This window comes from Lygodium microphyllum, chromosome 10 (genome assembly GCF_053477565.2).
Source record: "Lygodium microphyllum isolate KBCC chromosome 10, Lygodium_microphyllum_v1.1.10, whole genome shotgun sequence".
NCBI lineage: Eukaryota > Viridiplantae > Streptophyta > Polypodiopsida > Schizaeales > Lygodiaceae > Lygodium > Lygodium microphyllum.
This window is the reverse complement of record NC_141144.1, coordinates 37142654-37155684: the sequence shown is the minus strand read 5'-3', so window position 1 is coordinate 37155684 and position 13031 is coordinate 37142654.

The following is a 13031-nucleotide window of genomic DNA, read 5'->3' as shown; positions in this document are numbered from 1 at the left end:
TATGATGAAGAGGGCAATCCAATCCTCACGGACTACAAACCAGTGTTGGTGATGACATTAGGAAGAGGTAGGGGTAGAGGCTTGGGGGGGTAGACCCAAGAAACAAGGACTTGTGGTCACCCAAGGCATATCTCCTTGCGCTACTTGGAATAAGAGCAAGATAATCGAGAAAAGACTCAAGAAAAGGTCGATCTTAGGTACCCAGAGTGTGGAATCACTCACTTGTTTGCCGAATGCCCTAGACGAAAGCCACTCTCTAGTCCGACGAACAATGCATTAGCACCATTAGGGTTGTTTGGAGTTGAGATATTTGACGAAGAGGACCTATCCCGTTACATGTCATGACTTGTGCACAGATGAATCAGGCCCTAGCAATCTAGAGACAGCCTCGATAGGGAAAAAGAGCCATAGGAAAATGAAGAAGAGAATGGAAGCCAAGGTCATGCTTAAAATGGAGAGTGCTATGACACTACCCATAGGAAAGAAAGTCACTGATACAAATGCAGCAACATCTGCTCCAAAGACAACAAAAAATGAAAGTGGCAAGGTAGGGGAGTACCCCAACCCAAAATGCCAACTCGAAGCCATAGAGAAGGTCAAGGAATAGGTGAAAGAGGCCCAATAACACTTGAAAGATACTAAGCCCATCCTAGAGGATGAAATCGATGAGCTGTCTAGCATGAGTACACGGGTTTCACCTGCAAGGGTATAATGGAGAGATGTATCAGCACCACATGCAGTACCATAGATATGGAGCTTAGATGCTACGGGCCAACAAACTAGCCAGGGCCAATGGTCAAGGAGTACTAAATTAGGAGAGATGTACACGATGGCTACATCTAAGCTCCGTCTCTACAGTACCATCTATGGTGCTAGTTTAGTGACCTACACGATCATGATGTGGTAACTCAGATACCCAGTCTAACACTACACTCACTACCCAAGTCATTACACGTGAATGCTTTTTGGAAGGGTAGAGAGATGCATGCAATCCTACGGTCCTAGCATTAGGAGATGCCACACGAAAAGAGATCGTGGACACGAGGGCCAGAGTCAGTGTGCTTAGCCATGCTAGGTTTAATGCTACACATGCCAATGGAATGAAGGTTAGGCCATTCAGATTGTTGAAGAACTGGCCATTGAAGATGGCACGTGTCCCATTTTCTATGAAAATTGTAATGAAGGGAGTGGGCTATGACATCTTGCTAGGTCCCGACCCTGGATGAGGAATGCGCGAGTCATAGAGGACTGGGGCAACGGTTTGATCTTCTTAGGTAACCAAATGGAAGCAGTGAGAGTGGAGATGGACACTTGGAAGACCACTTCAAATGACTTGGATGCCGTCTCTGCCATGCTAAAGGGCGATGTACAAGCAAGAAACTATTACATGCCACTCACCAAGTATATCGCTTGTCCTAAGGATGAGCGAGATTGGATGCACGTGCTAGCCATGATCAATCTACAATTATTGGATAATGAGGAGTATGAAAAAGCCACTAAGGCAATTGGTAAATCTTGTGACATGCCTTCAATACCAGTTTGCATGATGGCTAGAAGCTCACAGAGATGAGCCACCCCTATTACATTCCACGTACCAAACAGCAAGCAAGAACTCCTTGAGATCTTAGAGCATCTAGCAAACAAGCTAGCTGGCAACCCAACAATTAATCTTGAACCCCTCAAGGACTCTTGGACGAACCCAAGTGGAGGTGGACCAAAGTGCATGATCTCAACTTGATGTACCATTGGGGCCCTAGTCACTGATGAGAAAGAAATGGAGCATTGAGGCTTAGGAGATGACAAGCAGTTAGATGAGGAAATTTCAAACAATGATTATAAAGATTTGCTATTCCATGAACCAAGACAGTAAAGAGGAGACTCGCAAGGTAGATCATGAAACTCAAAATGGAGAGGGCATAGGATTCTTTAACGGGAGTTGTATTAGGAAGTGTTACCCTCCCACGCATCCATTGCACAAGCCTCCCATGCTAGAGGCCCCCTCTGAAAGTTTGAGTCACCACATTAATGGAAATTGAGGAAGAAGATGAGGAGGCAATGGCACCCACATACCTGTGCATGACTGTCACTGCCCAGCAAACATATACATTTTATGCATTGATTGATGAGGGACCTAAATTTAATATCTTGACTCACAATCATTGGATTCAAATTGGTAGACCACAATTGCAGCCCACTAGCACCAAACTCATCCCATTTGGGGGTCAATCATATGCACTTCTGAAAAAGTGCAAGGTTGCGATCTTTATTAAGTCTGAAAACATGCCAATTATCTCTTATGTGTTGCCAAATGCAAAAGATGTAGGTCCAGAATTGTTGTTGGGACATGTGTTTCAAAAACGGACACTTTGTAATGTTGACTACCGATCACAACACATTCATCTAGCCATTGGCAACGTACGTATAGTCACGGCTTTTAGCAAGGGTAGTGCTACTCCATCAAAACCTACAAAGCCACCAAAAAAAGGGAAAAAAAAGAAAGTAAAATTGAAAAAAAAAATCATATGCAGCATCATTGCATGTAGGGCAACATCCTAGCTCATTTCCCCATGTCACAACTTTAGGGTACAACATTCCATGTTTACTTGGAATTCAACCTAGTTCCTAGTTGCACATGCATGCGTACCAACCACTACACGAGTAAGATAGACACCCCCCCATAGGGAGAGCTCACAAGATCTTTCCAAGACCCATTAACATTAGTAGCCCATAGCCATCAAGATTTTTCGAGTGTTGATAACCATCTCTTCACCCTCTTCAAAACAACTTGTCAAGCATAAAATCCATCAAAACACCATCACTCTACCAAAACTCCTCACTAGTCGTCCCAACACCTCTACCATATATAGCACCAAGTTACCCTTGAAATGACTGTCATGTGACTGTCACTCGTCTGGGGGGGGGACATAATGTTAACCACATTATCCATAATAGAAAAAGGCTCCATAATTTTTAAAAATTTAATCTTTAAAAAGATCAATTGGATTGAGATTTGATATTCCTCCCATGCAAATTATATCTAATCAAGTAGCACCATGGTCAGACCTTGTGTTTGTTGAGATGTAGAGAGAGAAGATATGTAGAGACGAGAGAGAGAGAGAGAGAGAGAGAGAGAGAGAGAGAGAGAGAGAGAGAAGAGATACACCATGTACACTCCCAAAGACTATATCATATTGATCACAATCTACATATGTTACGCTAATTTTCCATTATTCTATAAAAAGTGAGTTTCTGGTAGAGCTCACAAGAGACAAGGAGTACTAGCAAGATGTGCAAAACCCAAACCAACCTTATGAATAATATCTTCAATGAACTTTGTTTAACGCAATTAAAAAACACCATTTTCTCAATAGTGTTGAATCTAAATACCAAAACATGTGTATGTCTCCAAGATCCACCATATCAAATGTAGAAGATAAAACCTTATTCACTTGTTGAAGAAGGTTGAGATTGTCAGAAACAAGTATTGTATCATCCACATATTGAGCAAGAATAACAAAACTATCATTGCAATGCTTGACATATAAGTTAGGATCTGAAGAACAAGAGATAAAACCTTATTTTGTAAGGAAGAGATCAATCTTTTGATACCAAGCTCGTGAAGATTGTTTGAGACCACAGAGTGCCCAATGAAGTTTGCAAGCAAGATTTTCCTTATGTTTGACTACAAAATCCCTCTGGTTGCTCCATGTATATCTCTTCCTTTAGATCACCATTAATAAAAGTAGTTCTCACTTCCATTTGGTAAACCTCTAAATCAAATTCAACGGCAAAAACTAACAAGGCCCGAATACTGGTAATATATACAATCATGTGAGAAAGTTTCTTGATAATCAACTCCTATAATTTGTGAGAAACCTTTGGCAACTAGCCTTGCTTTGAATTTTTCAAATGTTCCATTTGTTTTTGTTTGTCTTATAAACCTACTTACATTTAATAGTAGTATGTCCAAGTGGTAACTTAGTAAACCCATGTACCTTTAGAGAGAAGAGATTCATACTCAGCTTTCATGGCCTCCTGCCATTGTTCCTTTTGTGGGAATGACATGGCACCACTATAAGAGACAGGGTCTTCACAAATATTGAGAGCATTCCCAAGAATAGCAGCATCATGAACATGACAAGTACCATGCTCATTGTCAATTGGAAGATCAACATAAAGATCAACGCCAAGGTTATTTCATTAGCAATAATTAGTGCATGTTGTGAATCCTGATTTGAAGAGTCAATATTATCCCATGAAGGAGGTTCATCATCATATAGAAAATGAAAATAAGTGTGAAAAATGACTTTGGATCATCAATGTCCTCTAGTGACCACATCCTCCCAGCATCCTGTTAAGACCATGTGATGTGAGTAATATCTTCTTGGAGGATGGAACATAAAACTTGTATCCCTTAGAAAATTTTGAATAGCCAATAAAAATAACTTCCAAACCAGGAGGATCAAGTCTTTTGCAAGTCTCTTTGGATACATGGATATATGCAATGCATCCAAAGGTTCAAAAATATAAAATGAAAGGAGTTCCACCTGTCCAAGTAGTAATCGGTATTTTACCAGGAGCAGTCGTAGAAAGATGATTTTGCTTAAATACTACTGTTAAGATTGAATTATCCCAGAAACATCAAGATAAGCCACAATGAATGCGTATACATCACATGGCATTGAGGATAGTCCTGTTTTTACATTCACCAATACCATTCTATTGAGGAGAGTAGGGAACTGTATATTCATGATGAATACCTTGATTATTACAATAATCATCAAAATCATTTGAAACGTATTCTCCATCATTATCACTACAAAGTTTCTTGATGTGATGATCAGTATTAAGTTCTACAGCTTTTTATATTGCTTAAAAGATAATAAAGCTTTTGATTTGTGTCGCAAGAGAAAAACAATGGCGTATCTTGAGAAATCATCAATAAAAGTCATGAAATACTAATAGTGAGATTTCGATGGAGGAAAAGGTCCACAGATATCAGTGTGAATAAGATCAAGCAAATCTCTCGAATGAGTTGTGGTAGAAATGGAAAAGGCTTTGTGAAAATGCTTTCCAAGTATACAATATTCACAAATACTGGAGGACAAGCTTTGAATTCCATACCTTGAACAAGGTCACATTGATAAAGATCGACAAGCATTGAAAAATCAAAGTGAACAAAGCGATAATGCCATATTTTGCTAGATCGCCATGAGCTGCAACAACATTTTCAACATCTTCATTTAAATATAACTCAAAAAATTTACCATTTTGAGACCATTAAAAAAAGCACATCTTTTGCTTATCTTGGAATGCCACAACAACAAAGGGAATTCATACTCATTCTTTTTCTTGTTAAATTTTGTTTGGTTTAGGTGAGGAAAAAGTGACATGCACACACATGCTCCAACTGGCACTACATAATTGCTTCATTACAAAATCGTCTCGAGTGAGTCACCCTTATCTTCTGCCCTATGCATAGCAAATACTCTAACACCCTTGTTCCTCTAACAGCATGACATAATGAGATATAGTGCCAGTAAAGATGAACAAACTCAAAGAATGCAATGAGCATCCTTTGAATAATAACCGTTCAAGACACATCACTTGATCAGTGACCTTACCAATGAGATACAAAGCTTATAGTAGCAATGTGCATGTGCCTCATAATTTCTTGGGAGATGATGAGTGTTTGTATATGCACCAACAATTGGCTATGGATGGTTGGTATGTATGTGTATATGTATGGGATTATTTATGTATCTATTGATGATAGAATCTGCACACCATATACGAAACAACAATGAAAGTGTAGCAAAAGAAGTCCTACGCAAAAGCTATGTTGTAAAGAAAGACATTTAGTTCAAAAAACATACTCCAAAAGAAAGAGACCCAAGATAGGCAAAACATGGGCAAGAATAAAATGACCCAAAATAGATGAAACGTGTGTGAGAATAAATCAGCCCAATATAGATGAGAAATATAAAAAACGATCAAAATGTTATCGCTTCACTTTTTGGCCAAGAATAGATAATGATTTGACTACTTTTGGTAGAAACTCAAAGCACTAGAATCAATAATATAAGAAGACATCCATTACAAACATGAAGTATCCTTTCTGAAGAGATAGAATAACTCACACAATTTGCTTCTTCAGTAGTGTTGTCATGTGTAGCAGCTATGCTCTATTATGATATGAATCAAAATGCCTCTTGAAGCATAGATGGATTGGATGATCACTCTTTTTGTAGTAGTCACAAGGAGAATAATCTCTCGATAAACATGGTTGTTTATTTGTAATACTATGTTCTTCATCATATTATTTTGCCCAGCAATCATCTATAGTGTGACCATTTCTATTGCAATAAGAATATTTTCTATTAGGAAACTTGAGACGAGAGAAGTTACCATCACTAAAGCTTGGTCAATTTTTTCTTACTGTGTGTCCTCTTGTGAGATCATAATTGTTTCTTGATTTGTGTGTCATCATGAATATTCAATCAAAGATATACAAGCTTGATCAAAATTGATCCCATCTTTGCTAGATAATATGATAACAATATTATCATAAGCAGGATCCTCTACAGTGTCAAGAAGTTGTGTTACAATTGTTTTCATAGAATGGCATCACAAGCAACAACAAGCTTATTGATAATGTTCTTGAATGATTTGATATGTGTTGTCATAGAAGTTCCAATGTTGTATTGTAACTCGATGAGCTGACTACGAAGATAAAGTATTTCTGTAATAGATTTCTTCTCAAAATTTACTATCAAATACTCCCATACAGCTTGTGAGGCTGAAAGATGGCATACATCAATCATAAGAGATTCTTAAAGAGCAGAAAGAATATATCGACGAGCTGCTTTGTCAAATCCAATCTGCTCATTATAAATACTTTGCCATTCTTCAAAGATAGGCCCTTCAGTTACAAGGGTATTATCGTGAGTCTACTCAATTGGTTGAGGTGGACATTCATAATTACCAAGAACAATATCATGCAAATCCTCACCTTCAAGAATTAGCAGCATCTTCACTTTCCATCCAAGAAATCCTTGTCCTTGAAAGTGAGGGACGGAACATTGTCTAGAAGGAAATCTATTGAGGATTATAGAATTTGGCATATTTGGCTAAGAGAATATGTACAATATGAGATCACAGACTCTGCACACCATATACGAAACAACGACAAAAGTGCAACACAACAAGTCATACGCAGAAGTTATGCTATGAAGAAAGGCATTTAGTTCAAAAAGCATACTCCAAAAGAAAGAGACCCAAGATAGACGAAATGTGGGCAAGAATAAAACGACCCAAAATAGATGAAACATGTGCGAGAATAAATCAGCCCAACATAGATGAGAAATATGAACAACGATCAAAACATTATCGCTTTACTTTTTGGCCAAGAATAGATAATGATCTAGCTAATTTTGGCAGAAACTCAAGAGTGAGTAATTGTCACGAAACATGTGTCGTAGAAGTCTACATGAAAAGCTATTGTCCTATTTGTTTCCCTATTTCAAGTCCAATTTACCTAAACTGACATAGATTTTGACACAGAACTCCAAATTGAGCATGGATTTACTAGGAAGAAAGCTTGTGAGTCCTAGCATATCACAAAAACTAGTTTTCCTTAGAAAGGCGTTGCCTTGAGAGTTTCCCAAATAGAAACTTTTAAGATCTCCAAGGCATACCTATAATTCAACATATCTGCAATCTAAATGATAATCGATGATGATCGAGTGAGCTTCTATGCTTAAAATTAAAAACATAAGATGCTTATACCATACACAATACATCAAATTTAAGCATTAAAAAAACATGAATCAAGAATTGAAGAGATACTACATAAGTATACTTCCTAATTGTCTTCTTCAGGGAATTGGTTGTAGTTGATTGTGATAGCTCTGCTACCATGTTGAGATGTAGAGAGAGGACATGTAGAGACATGAGAGAGAGAGAGAGAGAGAGACAAGAGAGACAAGAGAGACACCATGTACACTCCCAAATACTATATCATATTGATTGTTGTGGGTGTGTGTGATCTAGTCTAGATAGGGTGAGCTATATATAGCTCCAACACTATTAAGTCTCTTTTTCATCAAGATAAGGCCTAGGTGCATGTAAAAAGAGCTATGACTGGCTAGAAAGGCCACAAAAGAGATATGATACTCAAGGGGGATGGGGAAATCCTAATCCTAAATTTTTTGTATTTAAAGGATGAGAATGAATAGAACAAGCTATACATGTATGTGCAAACTTTGTCTACTTGCTTTCCTTTGTGTGTGTGTGTGTGTGTGTGTGTGTGTGTGTGTGTGGGACTAAGTGAATGAAGCTCTTCCATCTTCTCTCAAGGTTCTCTATTGCCATTTCCATGCTTTCTCATGCATGAGGAGGTAGTAGAGGGTGGAGGATCAAAGTGCACTCATTTGGATCATGGATTTTTCCATGTGCTTCTATCATGCTTGATGGAATGTCTAGCAAGCTCACTACTACAAGAAAATTGTTGATTTCATTAATTATGTGAGTGGCTAGGTGAGACCTAGACAAAGTACTTTTTTTTGTCAAAATCTCATTAATAATAGGGGTGTGTCCATCAGTCCCAATGTTGACCTCATGTAAAATAGCATCTATCTTCTACATGGCACAACTTTTGGCCAAATTCTACTCCATTTGACCAACACTTTATTTATTTTGGTACATTGTAAAAGAGCCATAGAATTTGACATATTAGCCCATAAAACCATATAATTTGATATATTAGCCCATAAAACCATAACATCCTTGTTATCCATATGGCAACATTTTGAGAAAAGGTTTCTCATATGGATCAAATGTGCATGATATGACATAGCTCAATGTATATTACTCCTCCAAGCACTTCTGTTGTTGAAAGTACTTGGGTCTGTGTCAACACAATCAATTGGGGAAGTTGGGAGGAAAGCCTCCCACTACCCGCTCCAATGAACATCAAAGGGGGGTCTCCTTAAAATAGTGCTTCCATCCTACAACGTTGCAAAATGAAAACCTTAACCTTTGATTATTCAGAGAATGCTTGCAGTGCAAATAAGCCTTCAAGCTCTTCAAGCCATATCTCCCAAGTCTTATCTTGTCTTCTTTTCACCATCAAACTTGTTCAACTTCACCTTTTGAAAACCTTCCTAATAGCAAATTCTCTACTATCATATTTGAAAGATCTTTCTCTCCTTTTTATTTGTTGCAGTCTACGTTGTTGAGTCAGCTCTCCACTTAATCCACTTAATAGCAAATTCTATAGTGTTGGCCTCAAATTATTTCTCTCTCCTCTTTGTTTATTGCACTCTACGTTGTTGAAACAACTCTCCACTTAATCCATCCATGCCAATCCTATTTGCATCACCTCCCAAATCCACAACAATCTTTGGTGCCTTTGTTGTTTCATCTTGTTCTCTTCGCAAATCCAGAAGAAGATATTGAATAAGTACTTCTTGCTCCTTTATTATTTGCTCCAAGTCTTTCATCTCTCAGAATTAGAACTACTCTGATACCACTTGCAACATGACTCCTTTACAATCACAATAAATTAGATGTACAATTGAACTAAATGAAGAGAAGTATATAGCAAAGAGAGGAGAAGAGAAATCCTTATTATACTTGATCAAATTTACAAAGTAGCAGTAGTGACAACATCACTCCAAGATGGAGCTTAAACCCCCTAACCACCCTCAAGCGATAATCATGTACATGAAGATCTCAACACACTCAATCTCAATCTCAGAATCATGATAAAGTTGAATAGGATGTCTTGACCTACTCTACTCTATATGAGTCGATGAACTTCAAATAAAGAAAAAAAACATGCTTCTTTTTCTAAAAAAATGTGTTTCCCAAAAAAACATGTTCCTAATCTATATGTTTATAAAAATTTGGCATGCATGCATGATATATCAAAAACAATGGAAAAAAAGTGTGAAAAAAAGGCAAAGAGCATCTTCTTTTATTTTTAAAAGTGGTTTTTTTAAATCTATTGTTGAACATAACATCTTCAAAGCACTAAATAATTTAGAGAATGCTTGTGAAAGGACAAAATATTCTCCTCAATGTCCTTTGAGCTCCATGAGACAACTTTCAACCAAATTCTACTTTGTTTAACCAAAAATTAAGCTCAGAGGTGAGACACATTCCTTTTGAGAGAAAATTTTTTACCAAAAATGTGTCATCACCAAAATTTTTCAATACATCCAAAATGACTTAAAAGCCATTTCTAAGCACTATTTACACATGCTACAAAAATGTTCAATATAACATTGTTCATGCATATCACATTTGCTTTTAACTTTCTCTATGGGCTACAAAGATATTGCATTTACCAAGCTAACATTTTATTTTCCTCTTACATCACATTTATTCAAGAACTGTAAATACGAATATAAAATTGATTTTCCAAAACATACTCTAGAATTGTTTAATCTTAAATTTTCACTCTTTATTTATGAAGGTACATTATAAAAGAGCCATAGAATTGGATACCTTAGCCCATAAAACCATAACTCTTATTCTCCATGTGGCAAAATTACAAGAGAAGTTCTCTAATATGGTTAGGATGTGCATGATATGGCATAGCTTGATGTATATTAGTAATTTTGGTATTGAAAGTACTTAGGTGTAACGTCAACACAGACAATTGGGGAGGCTAGGAGGCTGTCTCCCACCACCCGCCCCAAGCACTTCTGCTATTGAACTAAGTCACCATAGCACTAGGGAGACAAAGAAGTAACCTAGCGAAAGTTACCATTGCACTACTACGAAGACCCACATACATGCGTGTGTGCATGCAATGTGTATGGATAAAAATGTTATTTGAGCCTCACAAAATGCAATTCAGTATTATGTCTCATTTTCAATTGATGAGCTCTCTAATGGCAACTTCAACATGCCCAAATTCAAATGGTGTGTTTGATTGCTTCATGCTATCTTCTAGATTATATATTTGCTACTATAGAACTCTTGTAGATGCATCAAGTATTCTTGTTTGATGATCAAGTCAATGGTTACCTACTAAAGTTTTAATGTGATGCAACACATAACAATCTTTTTTTTTTCTAAAAGCTTTAATCAACGCATAATGAGTACATTGATTCTTGATGATTTGTCATTAGAAGTTTAAAACGTGAGTACTCTAGCATTTTTGTGTTAAGAGATATTTTGAACCTCATCATAACCAACTTTTAAAGGTGATGACTATCTTTCAAACATTACAAACACCATTTATATGTAATAAGCAAAAAGTTAATTGATAAGTGAGCTAATATGGCATTGCCCAACATAAAATATGGGTGTATTCACCATAGAGTTGAATAAACCCCCGCTAATTGAAATTTTCAAGAAGTGGGAATACTAATAGCAAAAAAAGGGTAAAATATTAACATACAAGTGGATGAAGGAAAAACAAAAAGCCACCTTTAAAAGAAGCAAAAGTGACCAAAAACATATGAATCCACAACAAGAAAACTCCCAAAATGGTTCAATATTAGAACTAGGAAGGAGAGGCTATGCAACATTATATAGCTAGGCAATCAACATCTCAAAGTTTGAAACCCTTTGGAAAAAACGTGGTATTGTCCGAAGATATCATAGTCAAGTGGGTCTAGGATCGCCCACTCCATGACAAATGGCCCCTAGAACACAAATGTAGATGGCCCCTAAAGGGACCAAATGTGCCGTGTAGAAAACTACATGCCCCCTCCAAGAACAAATGAAAATTTTGGGTTTCTTTTTGTAACTTGAGTTAGACGTCAATTATATCGAACATTAAAATCCTCACGAAGGATGTAGTGTGGTTCCATTAAATAGCTAGGCAATCAACCATTTCGAAGTTTGGAATCGTTTGGGAAAAGCATGGTATTGTCCAAAGATATCATAGCCAAGTGGGCCTAGGGTAGCCCACTGCAAGAAAAATGTCACCTACAACGCAAATGTTGATGGTCCTCGAACGGACCAAAATGTGCCCTGCGCATGCCCCCTACAAGATTGAAATGCCCTGTAGTGTCCCTTGCTCAAATGAAACTAAAGTGTGCTCAAATGAAATGCCATCTAGTGCCCTTTTCTCTCCTATAAATCGTCCTATGATATGCAATCGACAACTGTGAAGGTTAAAAAACACTTACTATATGAATACTCTCATAATCATCAAACTTTTGATAAGTAACCTAAGTAGTATCAACCAAGGTTTCATGAAGCAATCACAACTTTCTCAATCATGACATTAGCCTCAAAATGATGAATGACCATAGGGATTTGAATATTATTTGAACTAGCAATCAAAATGATGCACCCCTACATCTGCACATGTATCTCCACGTGCATCAAATAATATATATGATTGAATGGGTCTTGCACTCATAGCATCATATTGTAGTCTCAGAACATATGTAAAAAAAGAACCTCCAAATTACCATGAGGCGCATGCATAGGTGGAATTTGTTCTATTTTTCAAAGGGATGCAAGCACCATGGGTTGCACTAGAGAACACTAACAATGACCATTGAGGCCATGCACTAGAGAGCATCTTTCACTAACTCGTCATATTTTTGGTTGTTGCAACTTGCATGGCCACTTTGCTCTTGAATGCAATGAGTAGCCCATTTGACCATAATAAAACTTTTGCGTAGCTAAATAGAGAAGCAACACAAACAAGAACTTTGCATTTCAAAGTACGTAACTGGTGTTTCAAAGCGAAAGAGTTCACTTGCTTTTTAGAAGCTCATTGGTTGATGCCCTTTTGTCAGCTAAATCCCAACCTTAGTGTGCACTCGGCTGATTCTCATCAAATTCCACCTTCAAGTTCATATCTTAGCGTCAGGTTGGGTGGAATATCACCTTGCACAAACCGACTGTACTCCATTTGCGCGACTGTTAGGCTGTGGACCTTCGACTTGGTTAGTACACCTTCAGACAGTCCCCCCAGTCGGTACACACCTTGGATGGTGCACCTACATGGACATAATGCCATAATGTTCTGATGTGATCCGCAGCATAGCGTGCACTCT